This window comes from Limulus polyphemus, unplaced genomic scaffold (genome assembly GCF_000517525.1).
Source record: "Limulus polyphemus unplaced genomic scaffold, Limulus_polyphemus-2.1.2 Scaffold1579, whole genome shotgun sequence".
NCBI classification, from domain to species: domain Eukaryota; kingdom Metazoa; phylum Arthropoda; class Merostomata; order Xiphosura; family Limulidae; genus Limulus; species Limulus polyphemus.
Genome location: NW_013667189.1, coordinates 156,170 through 172,471, shown reverse-complemented (window position 1 = coordinate 172,471; position 16,302 = coordinate 156,170). Strand labels below are relative to the sequence as shown.

The 16,302-nt window shown below is 36.3% G+C and overlaps 1 protein-coding gene across 1 annotated transcript in view; it reads right to left on the bottom strand.

The window, feature by feature from the left end:
- LOC106464174 (lysine-specific histone demethylase 1A-like) overlaps nt 1–16,302 on the bottom strand; it is a 192,498-nt gene that overhangs the window by 36,523 nt on the left and 139,673 nt on the right. The gene's annotated exons all lie outside the window — the stretch shown is intronic.

The window sequence follows — 16,302 nt, the reverse complement described above, 5'->3', positions numbered from 1 at the left end:
TAACCGTTTCCACACAGATACCGAAATGGATGTTCTGGTGATAAACAGAACTAACCGTTTCCACACAGATACCGAAATGGATGTTCTGGTGATAAACAGAACTAACCGTTTCCACACAGATACCGAAATGGATATTCTGGTGATAAACAGAACTAACCGTTTTTCACATAGATACCGAAATGGATGTTCTGGTGATAAATAGAACTAACCGTTTTCACATAGATACCGAAATGGATGTTCTGGTGATAAATAGAACTAACCGTTTTCAAACAGATATAGAAATAGATGTTCTGGTGATAAACAGAACCAACCGTTTTCACACAATTTTCCAGTGGCTTTCCCCAGTTTGTCTTCATCCGGGTACCATATTAGTAAATACACACGCACACACAAATCCTCTAAGATTTGTTTGATTTATATAAGCAATGCAATTATGTGATCAACAAGTTGGTCGGGCGTGGCCTACTGGTTAGTGTGCTAGAACTAGAGAATCCCAGGGTTCGTTGTCCGTTGCTAGAAAAAGTGCTCACAGCATTTTGGAACCGTGAGTGCACTATAAGTGACTGTAAAATCCTACAATTCAGTCAAACAAAGGTAGCCCAAGAATTGGCGGTGAATGCTGTTGATTAGCTGCCGCCTTTCCTCTAGTATATAATTTCAAAACCAGAAACGGCTAAGCTCATATAGCTCTTGTGTAGCTTTGTGCGAAAATGTCAAAACGACAATGTTCAACGGGTTCATAAGAAACTGGCGCGCGAAAATAAAACATAGCAAACACTATTCAAGTTAAAAAATACTGATTTTCATTTTGGAAACATAATAAAATTCTCTTCTTAATATGTACGTGGTTTTGTGAAATTAATATAAAGGTGTTACATATCTCACTAAATATTTTGAAGGTACACAAATTCGTGCACAGAAAATTTATGTATGTTTTATATATTTCTGCATTTATTTTTTTCTTCTTTTAAGCGTAGAGGTGTAGAAGGGGCTAACTGTGACGTGCCCAGAACGGGTATCGAGCATCGATTTTTATCATATAATATCCAAGCTTACCGCTGAGCCACTGGGGATGTCCTTTATGTGGCTCCGAAGTAAAATAAACCGATAGAATGTTGATAAATTAAGAAACGACATCACGTTGAACTTGGCGACAGTTGTGTAAAGTTTGGATAGAAGTGGAATCATGTTATACGAACTTTACTGGATACAATGAATCAGTTTGTTTGTTGCTAAGCCCAAAGTTACGTAATGGCTACCTGTGCTGTGCTCGCCTTAGGGATCGAGCTCTTAATTTTAGCGTTATAGGCCGTCAAGCTTACCACTGGGGAGCATAAATAACAGGATAATCCAGTCAAGTATTTACGAAAATTAAATTAAATACTACGACTATAATAGCCACTATTTTGTTCTAACTAGTTCAAGGACGATACTCAACGAAAATAAAGCTACGTTCTTGTTACTTCAAAGGTCGAGAGCAGCTTGTTATGACAGAGAATGATCAAGTCACTGACGGGTCAGGTGTTGGTCAACAAGTGACTGTTACTGTTTCTAGCCGTACACACCTTTGTTGACCATAAACTAGGTCCGAGACACCATAGAGGGATTATATGTCATTCCCGTGCAGCTGGTCAGTGCCAGGGAACGATAAGTTAAGTGCAATAAAAGCGTGTAAAAGTAAGCAAACAGTTCAGGAAAGACAAACTGCTACACAAGCAGTTTCTTCGCTAGAGGGGGTGGGTGGGGACACAAATCAAGCAGAAGTATTTGTGATCATGTTCTATGCAACTGTGAATTACAAAGCAAATGTGTTTGAAATGCATTTAGGAATTCGGCTATATTAGACCCACCTTGCGGTTTCAATTGGAAACCCTATCCGTAACAGCGTTTCTGTCACTATGAGATATATATGTTAATTTTAACCGTAAGAGCGTTTATGTAACAATGAGATATATGTTAACCCTAATCATAGCAGTGTTTCTATAACTATGAGATATATATGTTAATCTTAACCGTAACAGCGTTTATGTAACAATGAGATATATATTAACCCTAACCGTAATAGCATTTATGTAACAATGAGATATATGTTAACCCTAATCATAGCAGTGTTTCTATAACTATGAGATATTCGTTAACCCTAACTGTAACAGCACTTCTGTAACTATGGGATATATGTATAGTTTTATACGTCTATATTATATCACAAATAAAATCTTCTTTTTAAGAACCTGAAAAGTGGTGCCAATCCGTGTTCAGCTAAATAAGGTAAAAGTTGGAATTATTTCATTTACTGCTGGAACACTTAAAGTAAATATAATTATATATATATCCAAATTCTACTAACATTAAAGAACGGGTACAGTAATCTTAATCTATACAGTTTTTAAGATCACACACACACACACAATAAAGCATTTCTAATCCAAACTAATATAATCCTCGAAGAACGCTCTGGCGGAAAGATTAACTGAGATGGCTTACAGATAATTCTTTCACCCATCTGTTGTAGGGTGCCAAGTATTTTAGACAGCTGCACAACATGAAATACCTATAAAGTATGGGGATCTGAAGGTCGGCCTCTTCTTTTTCAAACAACTAGTCTTGGGTCCCTACAGTTTCATGAAATTTTTCTGTTAACCCTCTAATAGACCATAACAACTAAGGGGAAAACGTTTCCATGTTCCACTCCTCCTCCCGCCGTTTTTCCAATCTTTTGTTTCCTTTCTTTCAGCTTCCTGTACAGCTCGAACTCTGCCGCTTATATCTGTCCATACCCTGCTGTTTCTGATAGCCTACTTGTTGTAAATTTCTTTTTTTTTTTATAACTTCTGCGATTTTTATAGTACAAAGGGCGTTTTCGAAACCTTATATACGTACCTTTATCACTCGTTTATTTGCCGCCCCACTGGGTGGCGGAAAATTATAGTTTTTGACCGCATTTACGCTGACTTTATCTCCCCCCCCCCCCACCTCCATGTGATAAAGCAATAACCTCTACAAGTAAATGACAAATATTTTCGGGGAATATAACGCTAATAGCGAACAAACGCTTTTTGCTACCAGCAGTGACGTAATTAGAACAGTAACAAAATCATGTTATTAGACATAACTGTAGAGCACTTTCAGCTCATTAATCTGTTAACACTGCAAGACAGTCACCAGCAGTTTTGTTAGTTCTATGACAGCCACCAGCAGTTTTGTTAGTTCTATGACAGTCACCAGCAGTTTTGTTAGTTCTATGACAGCCACCAGCAGTTTTGTTAGTTTTATGACAGCCACCAGCAGTTTTGTTAGTTCTATGACAGCCACCAGCAGTTTTGTTAGTTTTATGAAAGTCACCAGCAGTTTTGTTAGTTTTATGTCTGTTTAGGTATATTATACAATTTGGCACGTTTTCCTTCTCTCAGTCACTATTTCAGGTCGTATTCTACGTTCTTACTCAAAGTTCAAAAATATAAATAAAGTACGGGAAGTTTATTTTGTTCAATGGGCCTTAAGGGACTACCTGGTGTGATGCATTTCTAAACCGTAAAACGAACCTTGATGTGAGAGTTACTTCTACTAAAAGCTCTGGCGACAAAATGATACAGGTGACTTATAAAAGCCTGAGTACATTTTGGTGAAAACTTCTGTTTCTGTATATCGCTGAAAGGATAAACATTTAAACGCTCTTCCCGTACAGTCTTCACATGGCTAACTTCTAACCTAGTTACTGTACACATGGGTACAATAAAAATGAAATAGACTACATGACAGTTCCCTACCAACAGTCAAGGTACATTCGATACGCTTATAAACTAAAGTAACTCCACGTACACTGGACGTCCAAAAATTTAACACAAAGCTCTATCTTTATCTATTAACTGTTTAAAACAAAACAAACAGGTTTGTTTTAATTAAGCACAAAGCTACACAATGGGCTATCTGGGCTCTGCTCTCCACGGGTATCGAAACCCGGATTCTAGCGTTGTAAGTCCGCAGACATATCGCTGTGCCACTGGGGGGAGGGGGTCCACAAACAAACAGGTTTAGTAAAAATAATTAAATTATAGTAAGTATAATTAAAGCTACAGAATATGCATGCTGTTACTTTAAGACTGCTTATACAAGTTTACACACGTGCTATATACACACACAAATTTCTATTCCGAAATAAATACTTCAATAAAACCGTTAGTCACACATACATATAATGAGGCTTCTTAAGCCTAACTTTTTTTTTAATAACAATATTTAAAAAATCCAATTTATTTCCTTCTCGGGCAGGTCTCGCTGCTTTATATACAGCCTTACAAAACTAGGTCATTTTTTTTTAATATAGAGCTTTGGTCAATATTTTCACAATTGCCATTTTAGTGTTTGATCTTTAGTTTCAAAACTAATGACATTTCAATACTTAAATTACGTGGTAATACTGCAGCAAATATACAACTGAAACTTACTACTGATCATACACAGCAGTAACTGCGGTATACTTACTACTGATCATAAACACCAGTAACTGCGGTATACTTACTACTGATCATACACACCAGTAACTGCGGTATATATACTACTGATCATAAACACCAGTAACTGCAGTATACTTACTACTGATCATACACACCAGTAACTGCAGTATACTTACTATTGATCATACACACCAGTAACTGCAGTATACTTACTACTGATCATACACACCAGTAACTGCAGTATACTTACTACTGATCATACACACCAGTAACTGCGGTATATATATATATACGAGCACTGAGTGTATCGTGAGCGAAATAAACAAAAATTATAGAAAAAAATCGCTAAATTTTATCCTTCAGTCAACGTTCATATGTGCCTCCCAGTGGCACAGCGGTATGTCTGCGGACTTACAATGCTAGAATCCGGGTTTCGATACCCGTGGTGGGCAGAGTACAGATAGCCCATTGTGCTTAACTACAAACAAACAATTCTCCTGTTCTTTATTTTTTTTCTCTATCCAAGTTATTTATTGTTGTTATTACAGCTAATATCCATTAATTATAAACAAACAAACTTTCATATGCTGTAGTTAATACACGAGTTTATCCAGCAACCACAGTCAAGAAAAAAGTTTACTGTTAGCGTATATTCTAGATTTATGCCCGTATTTTGTTATTTTGCAATACGGCCAAGAAATAAAACAATAAACTGGACGTTGGTACGATTTGCTGACAAGCAAGAGACTTAACTAAGAGATAGGTATTAAGTCATTTAGAACCGGTCGTTTCGTTTTATTACTACTATAGTGTGAACGTTTTCATGGTATAAGGCCATTGCTTTTTTATCTGTAAAAAAATGAAAAATATACGATGCTCGCTCGTCTTGTTTTTGTCAACGAGACGGTTAAACATGACCATGTCCATTTGGAAATAGCCCCACCCGCCATTAGCAGAAAGTCCAAACAGGCTCAGTGGTACTGTTTGATTTCTATCAGAACTGATTCAGCGGAGCCACTCGAAGGACTTCCATTAGCTTTACAGATGACACAGAACGTGATTAGCAAGTTAAAATATGGTGTCCATTCCATAGGGTCTTGCATGCGTTGGTTGTACAGCAATCTGGTACAAATTACCAGAATGTGTTTTCCAGCGGTTTGCTTATCCGGAGTTAGGATGTTTACAGTGGTTTATATAATTCTTCCCCCAACCAACGACTGACTAAACTGTCACTTTCTTTTAAGCTAGTGCCACACCCACTACATACTTCTCAAAGCTTTGTATGTTTCTTACTATAACGGACAAACAAGGAGGTAGCTTAGGCCTAAACTCTTTATGGATCTGTCACGACTTAAGCCTAAATTCAGGTTATGCGGTGTTTTCTATCTACAAAAGTCACAATTTACCTTACAGTAGTTGTTCACATAATTTAATAATATATATATATATCGTCTCAACCACCACTGTGTTTGTTGTATGACAGCCAGCCTAATGAGCCCTGGTACTGTTTAAAGAACTATATGAAGGGGAAAAGGAAAGGGGATGGTGATACAGGGCTAAGGGAATGGCAGACAATTTTATACTGCCATATCAGCCAGTATAGTGAACGAATGCTTTGTTTGTTTTGAATTTCGCACAAAGCTACACGAGGGCTATCTGCGCTGGCTGTCCCTAATTTAGCAGTGAAAGACTAGAGGGAAGGCAGCTAGTCATCACCATCCACTGCCAACTCTTGGGCTACCCCTTTACCGACGAATAGTTGGATTGACCGTCACTTTATAACGCCCCCACGGCTGAAGGGCGAGCATGTTTGGTGTGACGGGGATTCGAACCCGCGACCCTCAGATTGCGATTCGAGTGCCCTAACCACCTGGCCATGCCTGCCCTAATGTGAAATAATGCCAAAGTTAGGAAAACAGTTATTACACGCCAAAGTTAGGAAGACAGTTATTACACGTCAAAGTTAGGAAGACAGTTATTACACGTCAAAGTTAGGAAGACAGTTATTACATACCTATGTCTGCGTTGAAAGTCACATTTTACGTGGAGAAAATGACTAGAGCGAAAATGAACGATTATGAAAATGTGACGAAGCACTAGGAAAGTTCTTGCGTGACCCTTGCGTTTAGCGTGCCGAGTTGTGGGCCCGAGGATTCGTGGTTTGTAACCCGTTGTCACAATAAACAGAAAAAACGTGCTCTGCACTTTAGGGTCGTGGATGCATTATAAAAGTGACTGTCAAATCTCATTAATCAATTTGAGTAGTCCAATAGTTAGTGGTGGGTTCTGTTGTCTAGCTACCTTCCCTCTTGTCCTAGTTCAAAATTATGGACGGCTGTGCGCAGATAGCCCCTGCGTACAAAAGTGAAAATCATATTATAATGAAGCTTGCCATGTATACGTCCAAAACTCGGATCTCGGGAACTACCGCACCGATCATCACCAATCATAACTAGGCAGTATTTTTATAGCTGAACAATAAAAAAAAACAATTGAAATTTCCACAAAACTGATATGTTTCAGGTTTAACCAATAACAACTACAAACAAAAAGGAGTAAGTTTCAAATATAAAACAATCAAAAAAGAAACTTTAAAAAATTATTGTTTTTCTTCAGTGAAAATCTCACGAGTGTTGCAACAAAAAAGTAAGGTACTTTCATTGATAAATAACTGCGTCTACGTAGAAATACTTTAATAAAATCTACTCTGTGATGTAATGCTGTGATGATGGCTCATTTTTAAACTAAAATCCCTTATCTCATGGATGGTGAACATTATTGAATGTCAAGTATGAGTACATTGTTGTAGAACTGTCAGACAATTCCAGTAAAGGCCGCTGGCGTAATAGCCTTCCGAAGGAACTAGCAGTTATACCTGTCCAGAGGGCGGCTATTTCTGCTAGTTTAATTTAGTTAGTGTGTCTATACGAACCATTCTGACCTTATGTACATTTAATTTTTAGCGAACCAAGAATATGCCCTTGTCCACTATATTAGCTTAAGAAAGATAATATTTATGACCTTAAACGAAAACAAATCCACGAATTAAAATAAAAATAACATAAATATTTGAAAGTTCAAGATTATAAGACAAAACTTGTTGAAGAAAATAATTTTTCTGCAATAAAAAGTTAAGGTTTGAAAAATAGGAGAAGAAAAAATAAAATGTCAAAATTATGGCACTTATTAGCACCTTGAACGGGAATATGTGAACGATGAAAAAATAAGAAAACCTAAACTTAAAAATTCATCTTTAGAGAGGCAAAAATGACGTGAAGAAAAAATAAAATGTCAAAATTATGGCACTTATTAGCACCTTCAACGGGAATATATGAACGATGAAAAAAATAAAAAAACCTAAATTTCAGAATTCATCTTTAGAGAGGCAAAAATGACGTGAAGAAAAACAGAACTTTCATAATGCAGATGATACATTTCCTTCAGTCCTTCTGCTAATTATACTGTTCTACAGATGATACATCTCCTTCAGTCCATCTGCTAAGTATAATTAGCAGATGGACTGAAGGAGATGTATCATCTGTAGAACAGTATAATGTTCTACAGATGATACATCTGCTAATTATACTGTTCTACAGATGATGCATCTCCTTCAGTCCTTCTGCTAATTATACTGTTCTACAGATGATACATCTGCTAATTATACTGTTCTGCACCAGACAACAGTTTTTGTTTCAGTTTGGAAGGCTATGAATTCAAGTTATATGCAGAATAAACATATAAAAACACACGAGAGCTTTGGCAGTAACAATTTCATTAACCAAACGTTTTTCTCACCAGATGGAGTATGATGGTGTTTCAATGATTAATTTGATGATTTTAGAGTTATGATTTGAGTTAAATATCAATCAATTTTCATACACCCCCTCCCTCGAAAGAAAAAGCGAAACGGTGCAGTTCAGATACTTAGACAAAGTTGAAATGCTGAAATTCAGAACATCGGCAAATCCGTATAAATTCGGCCAAACTGTTCAGAGTTCGTGTATAGAAGAACGGTAAGAGGCAAGGATTTGTTATTAATTGAGCCTTGTACAGCGGGATATCTAAGAAATTCACCAGACAAGCCTTTACGTTCGGGTCACGGACGAGTACGCCCAGAAGGAATTTAGATTAGTAAAAACGTATGAATAAGAAATAACAGACTCGATTTCGTCAAACTAAAGTACTATGTACGCATGACTGAATATCAAACGGTTAAAGGTCAAAGTGCAGATATACAACAGTCGGTGCACAAGACACGAGCTGTCACGCAACAGACAACAAAGCTAGTATGTTCCTGTCACGCGTACAGCAATTTCAAACTTTTATAACTTGGTATACAAAAATCAATTACATCACGAAACAAACTTACGAAACTACTTGAGCTTCTTAACACACAACACTAACTATAAATACGTCTTCCGGATGAGCTTATTGGCACTAATGAAATCCGAAAAGTTTTTTTTTTTTGAATAACTACTAGGAGAAACAAACATTATGACTTTTGAACATTTAAATGTTGGTTGCATCTGTTCCTTACGAGCAAATGACAGTATTTTATTAGTTGAACGAGATGAGAACATATTTTGCTACGGTGATGATTTGACAAAGGTGTGTCTGAACAAATCACTTTGTTATCCAACTCCCCATATAACGAACGTCTATTCCACACTTCACGGTTGTAGTTACACATTATACGTGTGGTTTACAGTCGGCCATCGCTTGGAAGGGGGCGTGGGAATCATATATCTTCTAACACTTTAACACGATGATGAAGTACTGTTTTGACTCACCCCCCCCCCCCCCTAACACATTATAAGTTGGTTCTAACTTTTACAAATGTATGATGTAAAGCTGGCCACAGAGAAATCTGTTGGATGTACCTTTAACCCTAACTACTATATATACTGACAGGGATATTCACGCAAGGCTTTCTTATCATCGCATATTGCATTTCGGCATAGCTAAACCCACACACACTTGTGAAAATAATGGAATACCATCATCAACAACAAACATAAAGAAATACTAGTTGGATGTACCTTTAACCCTAACTACTATATATACTGACAGGGATATTCACGCAAGGCTTTCTTATCATCGCATATTGCATTTCGGCATAGCTAAACACACACACACTTGTGAAAATAATGGAATACCATCATCAACAACAAACATAAAGAATAAGTAAGAAGAGCCCACCTTGTTTGGGTTATTGTATATAACTTGTCACAATTTTCACGCACAATAAATACCTCTGTGAAAACAGGAGTAGCTTTACACTGCCGTTTCTGAACTACACGATGTAACTGCCAACAAAATATTGCCTCCAGCGACTAAGAATAAACCAGCATTCAAGTTTTCAAAGTTTTTTTTTTTTTTACCAACCTCTTTCGTTCCCTAAAGCTGTACTTTCAGTACTTTGAGGTTTACAACCAAACCACCATTTCAAGCGTTCTTCACGCCCACAAAAACGTTAAACAACTTGTACAAATTCTACAGCAAAAGTAGCATTACAGCCGAGTAAGCAAATACTCTATCATACTTAAAATCCTAAACTGTCTTTGTGCAAGTGTTAAGGTTTTAAATCAGGACTCAATTCTTATTACAAAAAAAATCCCAACAAAAACGGATTCTTCAAGTTTATTTTTTATTAAAAATATCGTATTATACTTTCTAAAGAACTGTAAGTGTTTTTTATCTATTTACGAAATACGCCTTTAGTTTTTTTCATGACGATATTTTGGTTGTATTTCTAACCCTGTACTTCGTTTGGGAGAGGAAAATACAAGAAAATTAAAAAAAAATGTCTAGTTTTCTTACATGTGGTAAATAAAATATTGTAACCGGCTTCACTTATTAGAAATATGACACAAGTATAAACTAAAAGGACGATATAATGCTGTACTACCAGTAGCGACATCTATTGTACTGATACTTGCTTGTGTAGTACATGCTCTACTACTTAAAAAATCCGAAACTTGTAATCCTGTCGAGACCATATGCCCAAGCTACTAATGTAGTTTTTTTTTATTGTGTCAAAATGGGTGACAAAACCTGTAATGGATCGAATACTATATAAAAATGAGGGTTAAAATATCAGCGTTGTGTTGTACATCTCTAGCCTCAACATTTCTGCAAGTAAAGTAGTAAAAACATTTCAATATCCCCCAAAATATGATACTAAAATCACGACGCTCTGTAATGTTTGGATTTTAAAAACTTTTAACATCTAACAAAGGAAACACCCTGTGTATCACGTGCATATTATTTGAACGTAAAAAAAAACTGATTTTATGAGGCGAATATAAATAAATCCACTGCATAAAGAAACCTTGACTGACTTGTTGGTGGTCTTCATACAGAAATGAACTTAATGATTATATTCACGGAATGTGTTTTCACTTTACACATCAGAACACACGCACATAATGTACGAAAACGATTTTGTACTAGTCAGCTTTTTTCTTTGGCCTGACTCTTATTAAAAAAAAAAAACACCAACATAAAAACACTTGCTTTGTTCGATACGCTACAAACGCTGAAAGTGACCATTAATAGCCGCAACTGGAAGCAGTGATAGAATAAAAAATTAAATCCAAGGGCCTAACTAAAACTGGATACCGCCAACATTGATACATAACTAAAGTGAATGCGTAGTCAAGCGGAGATACAGTGCGTCTACACAGGACACAGGGTATTATACCAAACCGGTCTTCTTTACTAGTAACAAGCACGTACAAAGGCAGGCGGTCGAGTCCTGAGGCAGTTTGTAAATAAAATACGTTTAACTGACTAGATGTCGTTCATTACTTCAAGGAGATACAGTGGAGGAGTTTTAAGCAATGACAGTATGTATACTTGGTAGGACAGTGTACAACCATAATACATACACAAGTAGTATTACGTTCTTGTGCTACACATTACTACACAAAACCAGCAAACTTATCAAATGATATGTTTAATGCACGGCAAAAACTGTCTTATCTCTATATATGCACTAATAAAGTGGGGCACCAAAGCCAATAGCTGTGAGCTTAACACGGGACACAACCTGTCCTGTCTGTTTATATATATAGTAATATACTATAAAGTGGGACAACAAAACCAACAGTTTTTCCACACTGTGAGGCTGTTTATGAAGGAAAGGGTCTGGTCGTATCCACACAGGATATAAAAGGGTAACCGGGACTGATGTTCTGATATTAAAAGTTTCCGGTTTCCAAAGATATTATGACATCGAATTAAGCGTGATGTTAACTTGAAACCAATTTAACAGATCGTTATTCGTTGGTATCACGTGGCCCACTGTATGTACATAAAAATTGGGCCAAGTGATACCAACGAATAACGACGTGTTTCAGTGTGAAAAGCCACATTAGGCTAGCTGCTGTGTCTACCGCGGAGAATCGAACCACGGATTTTAGTGCTGTTAGTAACTTACCGCTGACCTACCCGGGGGACCACAGAGAACTGAGAGCTACACTGTGTGTAAAACATCACCTAAACGTTCACTTAGTTTTGTCACACACGATTTGATGTGGGAGGGGGGGGGGCAACCCTGAATTTTTTATTTTTATTTTTTTTATTAGTATTATAGTAGTCTGCTTTTTTCTTATAAATTTTACTGAATTTCATGTATACAAGACATTTGCAAGCTATAAATTGTACTAAACGCACACTCCCGAAAGACTGGAGATTTGTAAATGGCCCCTTTACTAATTAGTTAGACTGATTCATCTGGTTGGCCTTTCTCTTCTAAAAATACTATAGTGCATTTCGTAGCATGTATAAATACGTACTACCACGCGTGAAAGCGTGCAATTCATGCTTACAAACGACTGTATTAATACATCGAGATATACATTCTGCACATTATCCGTATTATATTTAACACAGCTCCTAGGATGAGCGAAATAGGAGCCGTCTCGCACAAACACTACACGACGTATGTGTGCATATCTGGAGGACATCTGAGAAACATTTGCTAATACACACGTCTCTGTGCATTTTTTCCAGAGCGTGGCAAATTGGCCCGGCTGTCTGCCAGCACCGCCGTGGAGGGAACACCAGAAGAAGAAGAGAGAGAAAGACCCGATTCCATAATAGCAAACACTATACAATAACAAATTCAAAGGCTTCTGACAAGCATGTACACCTCAGTTCTAATGAAGAGAAAAACTGGTAACACAAGTCCTGGTACAGGCGATGCTATCTCGACAGTTAAGAGGGATTCTAGCCACACTACCCGCCGTCCAACACTACCTACTCTCAGATAAGAAAAAATACAGATCTTACATGTAGCTCGCGAGCTCCACGTGCAAATTCTTCCGCTTCTCTAAACAAATATCTTAGAATACTTTAATGCTCGAGGTATAAAACAACATTTTTTTCAGTAATATTTATAAAGCAAACAATAAATATACTTACACGAAAGTAATATTAATTATAAAAATAATTACATTCCTATATAAAAAAATAAGGTTCAGAAATCCTCACAAACTCGACGAAAAAATTTAATACTACAACGAACAAGAACTGGCCCACAATTGTATAACTCTGAAAGAGAGCAATTAAAAAGATTTAGGCTTAATATTTGTACATGTACGTATGTATAAATATACATATACAAGTATCAGAGTGCGTGTTTTCGAAAAACAATGCATGCTGCATGCTAATTAGCGTGAGTTTTTGTATCAATTTATTGTTAATCGATCAAGTAACGAACATCCTCCAACAATATGATAAATTCTTCCCTAACTGTCACGTAATGGAACTATTATTTCTTATAATACAAACAAAAAACTGAATAAATATTACAATATTTATGGTTTAGTTGATTTAAAATTTAAATGAAACAAAGTTTGTACTTTATTGATTATTTAATTTCTGAGAACTAAACGACACTGGTTTGGTTTACTTTGTTTAATTGTTTGTTTGTTTGTTTATTATGAATTTCGCGCAAAGCTACACGAGGGCTATGCGCGCTAGCCGTCCCTAATTTAGTAGTGTAAGACTAGAGGGAAGGCAGCTGCAGCTAGTCATCACCACCCCTCACTGCCAGCTCTTGGGTTAGTCTTTTACCAACGAATAGTGGGATTGACCGTCACATTATAACGCCACCACGGCTGTGACGGGAATTTGAACCCGCGACCCGCAGATTGCGAGTCGAGTGCCCTAACCACCTGGCCATGAGTTGTTATTTTAACGCATCTGTAATCGTCATCGCCAAGTCCGATAATTCACGTTTTATCATAACAAACCCACTTACCAATTATTATAGTCAGTCCGAAACTCACCAAAAACTACAGTTTTTTTGCCAGAAAAATACCATAAAAAAAACGGATAACACTACCGTATGTAAAAAATTCAGCTGTTTCGAAATCAGTTTTCCATTTTTGCGCGGCGCCAAGTAGGACCGAAGTTAGGACCATGTGAAGAACATAAATACGAAAAGAAAGGAAGCTGTGAAACGTGTTTACATTGTGATCCTACAGCTATATATATACAGTAAAACATTGCCATGTTATCCACCAATGTAGACGTGGAGTAGTGCAAAAGATCCAAAAGCCAGTAAAAAAAGAGAAGGAAGGGGCAGAGAAAGATGTTTTTATGTAAATGTGTGCTGAAGAGAGCGTTTCGTTACAAGATTGAGTTTGAAGACGTACTAGAAGAAAACTAGAAACATGTTTATTATCAGACTAATTATGCATTGAAATTGATTAATAACATCAGTGGAACTAAAATAACTCAATATTTGATAAAATCAAATAATCACGAATCTTTTCTTTGATTTTTTTGGGACGTCGGGAGGTAGCCGATCGTTTTCGCCATTTCAAATTGACCAGAAAGGATTTTTAAATTCTAAAAGTTGCTCTCGTCTTTTTAGACCTATTTATTTTTGATAGTTTTTAAAAAACTGCGGCCAGCAACACCAGGGGTGGGTTTCTAGCTGACCGGGATCTTAAAAAAAATCAATCATGTGGGTATTATACTTTAAGTTATATGAAATTTATTTATAATTTTTCTGTAGAATATACACTTTTTTCTCAATATTTACCAACTTGGACAAACGAAGATCGATTTAAAGATTGCGGTCATTTCTGTAAGACAGTCTTAAGTTTTTTAAACGTATTTATACTGAACCTTAGCTGAACAATCACACATAAAAATATCCACACAGTAATTACCTTTAATCAGTAATCCTGCATTAGCAACACTGTTACACATCACCGGTCCTAAACTATACAATTAAGTATAAGCGTACATTCCTGCGTAATTCCAAATGAACGTGCTTATACTTCCGTAAAGTTAAGTTGATCAAAGCATATCGTTAGGCTTAGTTCACTGTTATTTTAAAATGTATATACTTTGGGATGATAATGAGCATGTGACAAGAAGAAAATTGCAGTACCAGTTAGCAGCGGGACATGTGTCAACGACCAAACAACAAATAGGCATAACAGTACTATTGACTGCCAGTTGTATAGCAAAATTTATAATGAAAATAAAGCGAACAGAGGAGATTGACAGTAACCATAGGAAACAATACAGTAATATAGACGTACATGACTTGGACAGCATGACGGGTAATCGAAGTCTATTTCAATCTAACAGTGCAACGACGCTTCTATTGTTGAACGTGTCCATCACAACCAATTAAAGTCCTTGTTTCATTATGAGGTACAGTTTCCGGAACCGTTGTATTCTTGAGTTTGTTTTTATTATTCGTGTTACTAAAAGTATTGTATATATATAATTACAAAATCTGATTTTACTCTGTTGCAAGTTTTTTACTTTAACTACTAAACAATATACACTATTTGGTTGATTCTGAATTTGTATATTTGACCTATTTATAGATTATAATTCTAACCTTGCTCTTTGGAGCTATCATATAAGCATAATATACTTAAATTATTTCATCATCTTGTCTCGGGCACTTCATTTTGACGTGTTTAGTATCTCAATGTAATACAGAACAAATCAGTAGAGTCAAGTACATGCTGTTATGTATGTATGTTTGGGAGGTAAAATAATAATCACCTTGCCCTCACTTCGATGTCGCTATGAATAGCTTCTGAACAAACTAAAGCAAACTACATAGATTTTAATTAAAAAAGCAACTTGTATATTAATGAAGTCAATCCTGTACGAGAAATGACTGAGAAATCAATAGACAAGAAAACTAAAACTTATAATAAATAGTGAACTGAATCATTAATTAAGTAGACGATCCAACCTCAGCCACTATAGAACACTATGTTATATACAGTAGACGATCCAACCTCAGCCACTATAGAACAATATGTTGGATACAGTAGACGATAAAACATCAACCACTATAGAACACTATGTTATATACAGTAGACGATCCAACCTCAGCCACTATAGAACAATATGTTGGATACAGTAGACGATAAAACATCAACCACTATAGAACAATATGTTGTATACAGTAGACGATCCAACCTCAGCCACTATAGAACACTATGTTGTATACAGTAGACGATCCAACCTCAGCCACTATAGAACACTATGTTATATACAGTAGACGATCCAACCTCAGCCACTATAGAACACCATGTTATATACAGTAGACGATCCAACCTCAACCACTATAGAACACTATGTTGTATACAGTTATATACGATACAACCTCATCCACTATAGAACAATATATTGGATATAATAAACGATCCTACTTAAGTCATCGTAGACAGTAGTATATAATGTAGCTTGGTTTGATTCTATTTAACTAACATAGTGTCAACTAATAAATACACACAACAGGTATTTTAATGTTTTCACAGCACGAAAACACTTACTTCGTTATAGCAATAAGAGTATA